This window comes from Nuphar pumila, chromosome 1 (genome assembly GCF_984573655.1).
Source record: "Nuphar pumila chromosome 1, dmNupPumi1.hap1.1, whole genome shotgun sequence".
NCBI classification, from domain to species: domain Eukaryota; kingdom Viridiplantae; phylum Streptophyta; class Magnoliopsida; order Nymphaeales; family Nymphaeaceae; genus Nuphar; species Nuphar pumila.
In genome coordinates this window covers 87,075,627-87,084,175 of record NC_143249.1, presented here as the reverse complement: position 1 = coordinate 87,084,175, position 8,549 = coordinate 87,075,627, and positions in this window count along the sequence as shown.

Sequence of the window (8,549 nt, the reverse complement as noted above, 5' to 3'; positions counted from 1 at the left end):
ATCTGAGCCTAGAGTCAGGATTAGGGTCCTAAAGCTCTTTCAAAATCAATGCATTTAGAGTTGGCTGCCTAGGGATTGCTGTATGTGCATAATTGTTTGTAATTGAATATATGATATTCATTTTCGCCTTATTTTCTCATATTTTCCCCAAGTTTTCCAAAATACCAAACAATTTTCCAAAATACCTCATTTTTCATCTTTTATGAAATATCTCCTTTTTCTCAAAAACCCTGGACGATTTTTCTAAATTATCCACCTTTTCCTTCAAAACTCCAGGAAATTTTCCATTCTTTCGTTCCTCTGGACTTCGAATTTCCAGCTTTCATTTTATCCTGCCTGCAATTTTCAAATTTCTTATATTTTTCCAAAGTCTAATTCCAGTCTTCTTGTCTTTCAGTCCAATGGCATCCAGTCAGCTCGATTCTGTTTTTCCTGAGGGTCACATCTCCTATGAGGTGCAACAAAGTCTTCCTGAGCATCGATCTCTTAGCACCGGACCCTTCTTCCCCCGGTGGTATTATGTCTGGTTCAAAAATTTCTCTCGTATGTTTCCGGACCACTTGAGCGATTGTGGGTTGGAATTGGCATCTGCAGTGGGAAAGTTGACAGTCAACGGCAATCTGATTCATGCATTGGCGGAGCGGTGGAATCCGCGCACTTGCACGTTCTGGTTTCCGTGGGGCGAGATGACAATACTGATGGATGAATTTTCAGAGATTATGGGACTGCCCGAGCCAGTCGATCAGCCTGGAGATCCATTAGAGCAGCAATTTCTGATCAATGTCAAGGGTCTGGACCCCAAAGATGTCGTAGCTCGCATGACAGGGGGCAAGTCTTTGCCACTGATTGAAGAAAACGAGAATGAGTACGTGAGCCTGATCGAGATCTACCGACAGCATGGAAAATTTGCAGAAGTCAACTCGCTGTCCAGAACAGCTCAAGAGAGAATTCAACATGCGATGGTTCTATGTACTGTGGGACTTGCTTTCTTTCCAGATGGACAGAATTAAGTGGATGTCAGAATAGTTCAGCTTTTGAGAAGATGAGGAAGTCGACAGACCAGCCGTCTCTCGATAGCCATGGTTGCGCTTGCTTTTCTATACAGAGGACTGACCCGCTTCACACTTGGAGAGTCCATCTTAGTCGAGGGATGTACTTATGCTCTTCAATCTTGGTTCCTTCAGCATGTACCAACCAGAGCTAGTTCATTCAGATACAACGGTAAGGAGCTCCTTCCAGTTGCGCGGTACCGATTCCTGATCGACTATCTGCAGGAAGAAGAAGTGGTGTGGGACTATTTTGATCGAGAATTATCGCCTCTCAGATACACCTATGCATATGGCAAGAGATTCAAGTTGCTTGGTCCATTCTTCTGTGCTTACTATCATCCGGAGCGGTGTGTTCGACAGTTTTCTCAGAGACAGAAGCACATAGAGATGCGGCTGCTATCTGGAGTCGTGCCAGAGTTCGACCTTACATCAGCACAGTGGTCCGGAGCATACCATTCTGCCATATATGGCTGGGATTCTTTCATCATTCTCACTCTTTTCCTTGGTCCTCGTGTCTCTGTTGATCGTTAAGAGTGGTGACAGACTGTCTATATACTCCCTCTTTCTCAAGTCCACTATTGATGCAATCATATTTTTCCTTCAATAAAGAAAAAAAAAAATCCTCCAATTTTCATTCTATCATGGTTTGATAACCTCGCCTAGGTGACAAGGCATATTTGTAGTTGTTCGTTCTCCTTGTAAAGAATGACAACATAATTGTCGTGACTCCAGCGGCGACCCAATCCCTAGTAATGGGATGTTCTTTCAATTATCTATCAAATTCTCATCAAATATTTTTATTATATTCATTTCTATCTTGAATCTTCATCATCGAAATTTAATCATCCATTCTACAAAGAGCATCAGTATTCCCAAGTGGTTCAGATCAGATCAAGCAAGAAGACACCACTGTATCAGGGCATCAGTGATTTTAGAAGTAGGCAAGAAGAAATGGATTCTCCAAGATTTGCCAGAAGACAGAGTTTGAATGATAGGGATGGCATTGATCCTACTACATATCAGATGTTCAAGAAAATGATGATTAGGATGATGTCTGAGCAAGCTAAGGACTGTTTCAGAAAGGCTCCCATAAAAAAGAAGACATCTGTCTCCTTCTCTTAGAATATCACTGGTAAGAGTAACGAGCGATTTGGCATGTGTCTTCCCGATATTTTATTATTGCCGATGTCCTCTATCATCGTGGATTCAGTTCTAAATATGTCAGATGCCTAGATGAAGATGAAGCCAAAGAAGTCATGCGGGAGGTACACGAAGGCATTTGCGATGGTCACGTCGGCTACCAAACTCTTGTCAAACAAATCATCCGAGTAGGATATTACTGGAGAACTATGCAACAAGATTGTTATCGTTTTGTGAAGAAGTGCGTTCAATGCCAGATGCATGCACCTTCCATTCATGCGCCAGCGACATATTTGCAATCTGTCGTCTCACCATGGCCATTTTCTATGTGGGCTTTTGATGTTGTTGGCCCCATTACTCCTTCTGCTTCAAATGGCCATAAATATTTTCTTGCTGCAACAGAATATTTTACTAAATGGGTAGAAGCAGTCACTCTACGCACAGTAGAAGGTCGACATATGGTCTCATTCATCCATAGGAATATCCTATGTCGTTTCGGCATACCGCACAATATCGTGTCAGACAATGACAGTTATTTCAAGAATGAGAGAATGAGGACATTCTGCTCAAAAATCAGAATCCATCATAATTTCTTCGCTCTTTATTATCCTCAAGGGAATGGTCAAGCAGAGGCCACCAGTAAGATTCTTATTAGAATCTTGGAGCGAAATTTAAAAACAGTTCGTGACTGGCATGAGAAGATCCATGATGCATTGTGAGCATACAGAATCATCATTCGAAATCCAACTAATGCTACTTCGTCAGAACTTGTCTACGGAACTGAAGTAGTGCTGCCTCTACATGTTCAGAAACCTACCTTGAATTTCGCATCACTGCTGGAGTTACCGCTTGATCAGTATTAGCAGCAGCGACTGGTACAACTTGATTTGCTCAATGAAAGAAGACTCAGAGCAGTAGAGCATGCTCAATCATATCGTCAGAGGATAGCCAGGCAATATGCAAAATTTGTCATTCAAAGGAAATTCTGAGTCAATGATCTAGTGATCAGATCAACGACCTATCTCAAGCACAGCCCGGGTGGCAAATGGTCATCGAATTGGGAAGGGCCCTATATTGTCGAGGAAGCATTACCTCACAATTCATATCTGCTCATCAATGCCGATGGTGTGGAATTATCAGACCCCATCAATGCTCAACATGTGAAAATTTTCTATACTTAAATCCTCTATTCCATCCTTTGTAATTCCTTAATATATTTTCCTCAATAATGGTCAAATCCTTCTTTCCCAGTTACACTGGGGCATTATTTTGAAAATTTGTCTTCAAAACATTCTGTATGCAGGCAGGATCAAACAAATCTCTCATTTTGCATACATGTGCATTCATTTACATCATTTTGCATACATTTGCATTCATTTACATTTACATGCATTCATTTGCATCCATTTACATTCATTTGCATCAAATTCACTTCCCCTTCAGGTTAAGGGATAAACCTGAATTTCCCTTTCAGGTTAAGGGATAAACTTGAACTTCCCCTTCAGGTTAAGGGATAAACCTGAATCATTTTCCATAATTCTTTAATTTCGACCTCCGGGTCATCCAATTTCCAATTTTCAAATTACCAAAATTCTCAATTTCGACCGCCAAGTCATCCAATTTCTATCCCCGTTCAGGATAAGGGGATAATCCTGAAACCGTTCATAGAAGCAATCCAAGTCTATATAATAGTTCTCGTTCTTAATTAAACCAATGTTGTTCGTAGGCTGAATACCTATCGAACCCATGTCGTTCCTAGTGAACCAATGTCGTTCTCAATTGAACCAATGTCGTTCTTAGGCTGAATCCCTATCGAACCCATGTCATTCCTAGTGAACCAATGTCGTTCTCAATTGAACCAATGTCGTTCGTAGGCTGAATACCTATCGAACCCATGTCGTTCCTAGTGAACCAATGTCGTTCTTAATTAAACCAATGTTGTTCGTAGGCTGAATACCTATCGAACCCATGTCGTTCCTAGTGAACCAATGTCGTTCTCAATTGAACCAATGTCGTTCTTAGGCTGAATCCCTATCGAACCCATGTCGTTCCTAGTGAACCAATGTCGTTCTCAATTGAACCAATGTCGTTCTTAGGCTGAATCCCTATTGAACCCAGGTCGAACCCCTGCGAAACCAATGCCGTTCTCAATAGAACCAATGTCGTTCTTAGGAGGAATCCCTATAGAACCCATGTCATTCTCAGTAAACCAATTCACAATTTTGACCTTTTTAGCCAATCAATTTCCAATTTCCAATTTCCAATTTCCAATTTCCAATTTCCAATTTCCAATTTCCAATTTCCAATTTCCAATTTCCAATTTCCAATTTCCAATTTCCAATTTCCAATTTCCAATTTCCAATTTCCAATTTCCAATTATCAATTTCCAATTTCCAATTTCCAATTTTCAATTTCAAATATCAAATTTCAAAATTCCAATTTCCAAAATTTGACCCTTTTGGTCATCCAATACCAATTCCAATAAATTTCTCTTGCAAGAGACCCTTTTTATAGGGAGAGTTCGAGGGAGCTCGTTCTTTTCGCATGCTATCCAATTCGTTCACTTAGCCCCTTTTCAGGGAGAGTTTGAAGGGACTCGTGTCTTTGTGAACCGTTTGCAAAACAAAATTCCAATTTCATACAAGGAACCCTTAGTTCAGGGAGAGCTTCGACGGAAGTTCGCTTTCCTTGTGACCATAATTTCGTACTAGGCCATTTCATCATGAAGGACCCTCTTTTCAGGGAGAGTGTGATGAACTCGTTCCTTCATGACCAATTTACCAACCTCACCAATTCTGGCCCCCTTTCCATAAGAGAAGCCTAATGTTAGGAAGTTTTGACGAAAGCTTAATTTCTCTTCGAAAGTTCGTTTTGCAAACACCTCCTCTTCAGGGAAGAGAGGAGTAATTCCTATTTCCAATTTCTGAATCTTCTCCTTTGGGGAAAGGAGAAGAAAATTTTTGTCATGGGTGCGTTGCGTTGTACTTCAGATGCTCGCTCTCACCAAGGATTTCAAGAACATTTTGCCAATTTGTCATTAAATATTTGTTGATTTCAAAATTTTTATTGTACAAAAACATTACTTCAGAATACCTTCAGTATTACTTTCGAAAGGACAAAGCTTTCGCAAAGAAGGATTCAAAATTCAAATTCTTTCTATTGGCCAACCAAAAGGATGAAGAATAAATCCCCGATATGGCCAGCAAAGGAAATTCAATATTGTTGCAAAGCCATAAGTGATCGGTATTGATCGCAGTCAATGGCACATTTTTAAAGATCATTCTTGGAAAATAAAGCAGTCGAAATATCCTGGGTGATACAGGAAAATCCATTCAATCCCTATATCTCCTCAATCACCTAAAGCTGCAATTAAATATCTGCAAAAGGGATCTCTCAACTGTCGTCAAGATGAAGGCGAATTAGGCGAGTAGACCCCCGGGGCCAAAGAAGATTTGAATCATCTCCAAGATGACGGAGTTTGTGACGGATCCTTCCAGGGAAAGTTCAGAGCACCGTCAAGATGAAGGCGACTGCGATGAGCCTCCCGACAAACCCTAAAGGATATTTAATTTCTGCTATCATCAAGAGATTTCCAACCAAAGAGCCAATAACCGTCAATATAATCCCTGAGAGAAAAGAAGGATCAGAGCATCTCTGAGATGAAGGAGTTTGCGACGTACCCTTCTAAAAAAAAAAGAGAGAGAAAAGTCAAGACATCTCCAAAATGAAGGATGATGTAATCTCCAAAAACCCAAGAGAGCTCTAATTCCGCCACAAAAAAAAATAGTAGGCAGAAAGATCGTCATGAGAAAGAATTCCAGGATATCAGACTGCCAAATCTGCCAAAGAATCCTCTTTAAATTTTGTGAAATTCTATTATCAATATTCTTTCACAAATTGCTTTCACAATATCAAGAATACTCTCTTTTCTGCTCATATCAGGGAAATTGATAGCTTCCTTGAAAGAAAGCCAATTGCAAGCAATTTGAATTCGAATCTTGATTTTACGAAGTTAAGCCCAATCGGAGATAATACTTCAGGAAGAAAAGAGGGAATATTTTCAAAGCAATGTTCATCACTTTCAATTATTTCGAATCAACAATAATTTTCAACATTTTGACAATATTTTCTAGCTATCCTGGCGTGAAGCGAGAGCTTGAGGTTCATCTTTGGCGCATCCCGACATCAGTTGTTATCCCTTTTAAGGACTTGATAATGGGAGTTTTCAAGATTCCTTCCCTTCTGTTGGTATAATCTGAGCGCATGGGCTCTCAGATTCGCACACTTCCCTATGTCCCCACTGTCCCACCATAGACAGTCCAATTTCGGCTTGAGGTTAAGCCACCAATTCCAGCAAAAGGTCATCAATTTCAAAAGTTATTTAGTCTCAGCAATGAGGCGCCCAAAATCAAACCCCTTTTCAAGCTTTAGGGACCCCAATTTCATTCTTTTGCAAAACCCCTATCGGACTCATTGTGCGGAGATCCGAAGGTTCCATCATGGTTTCTTCCTTCGAGGATTCCATTCATTTTCCACCCAATCAGGATAAGGGTACAAACCTGAGCCTCCTTTGATGAGGTATTTCATTTTCTGCCCAATCAGGATAAGGGTACAAACCTGAGCCTCCTTTGATGAGGTATTTCATTTTTCTGCCCAATCAGGATAAGGGTACAAACCTGAGCCTCCTTTGATGAGGTATTTCATTTTTCCTCCCAATCAGGATAAGGGTACAAACCTGAGCCTCCTTTGATGAGGTATTTCATTCTCTGATCAGGTTGAGGGTTAAACCTGAGCTTCGTTTCTACACGAGGTATTTTCTGTCCCATCCAGGTTAAGGGCAAAACCTGAATATCACTTCTTTTAAAGTAAATTCTTTCCTCTTCATTCTCCATTTCATATCTACCATTTTCATCAGGGCTAAATCTCTTCATATCCAGTCAGATCCTTCTAACTGGGGCATTTTTATAGCCCAAATTTGGTGTGTTTTTCTTTGCCACTAAGCTCGTCTTCAAGCCGGCTTAGTAGCAAAGAGGGGCATCTGTAAACACCCCAAATTTTCCTCACTCATTCTCAAACAATCCTCCTTGTGCAGTGCCAACCTTGTTAGGTTAATGTAGGAGTCAAACCCCGAGTCAGTTTCAAAAAATCGCCATTTTACCCATTTTCATTAGGAAAATTACCATTTTACCCCTAGGTCATCCTGGATCCCAGTCAGTCGGAGTCAACCAAGCTCATTGGTCAGTTCAAGATAGTTAGAATATCAGTCATCTCAAGCTCATCTGAGCTCACAATGAACAGACCATTTTCATTTCTGACCATTCCTGCCAAAATGGGATCATTTCTTCAAAAATGAGCTCATTTCTCACTCGAATCCAAGCCAATTGTCTCAAAGTCAGTCATTCCCAGTCAGTCATGTTCCCCAGAGTCTAACTTGAGCTCACCAGAAGTTCAAGTGCTCCAATTTCAGTTCAAAACCATTTCCAAGTGTCTAGGAGCCCATTTTAGTCCATTTCAGCTCTTTCAGCTGAAATTGAGCCGAGTTCAGTCAGTTGAGTTAGTGTTTGAGACTTGATTTTAGTTCATCTCAGTATTACTGACCTTTGTTTTAGCTCAAACCCAGTTCAGGTTCGTAATTCACTTCATTCCAATGACCATTCCATACCATTTCTCTAAAAATGGCAGCTTTTCTTGAAAATTCAGTTGGAAAGGTCAGTTGAGTCAGTGTTTGTTGAGTTCATTTGAGTTCTGAAACTCTAAAACCCAGCTCAATCCAGTTCATTTCAGTTGAATCCAGCTCAAACTCTAATTTTCAGCGTTACTCTAGCTTGGCAGAGCTCGAAAATCATTTCTTCAACCATTTTTGCAAATTTTGTCAATTTTAACACTTTTTGAACTAGTACAAGTGTCAATCGGGGTCTAACATCCAAAATTCTTCATTCAGGGTTAGCATTTTGCATAGCATTTCATGTCATTTCTCATCGTTTCATATCATTTCTCAGCATTTCATAACATTTCATCACATTTCATTTCATTTTCGAAGTCCAGAACTCCAGCTTTATAAATTTCAATCCAGATTGAGTTTTAAAAGTTTTCAGAAATCAATTTCAAACCTCAGGTTTCCAAAATTGACATTTTCACCCCAGGAGTCTAAATTTGGAAATATTTTCTCAAGGAAAATAATCTGGATTTCTTTCAAAATCAAATTTTTAAATTCTACATTGGATTTGCTTCGCAACGGGGTATTGAACTTCAAAATCCGAGCTCATTTCAAAAACTACCAAAAATAGCTCGTTTTGTCTAAAAATAGATTTGGAAGTATTTTCTCAAGAAAAACAATCTGGATTTCTTTCAAAATCAAAT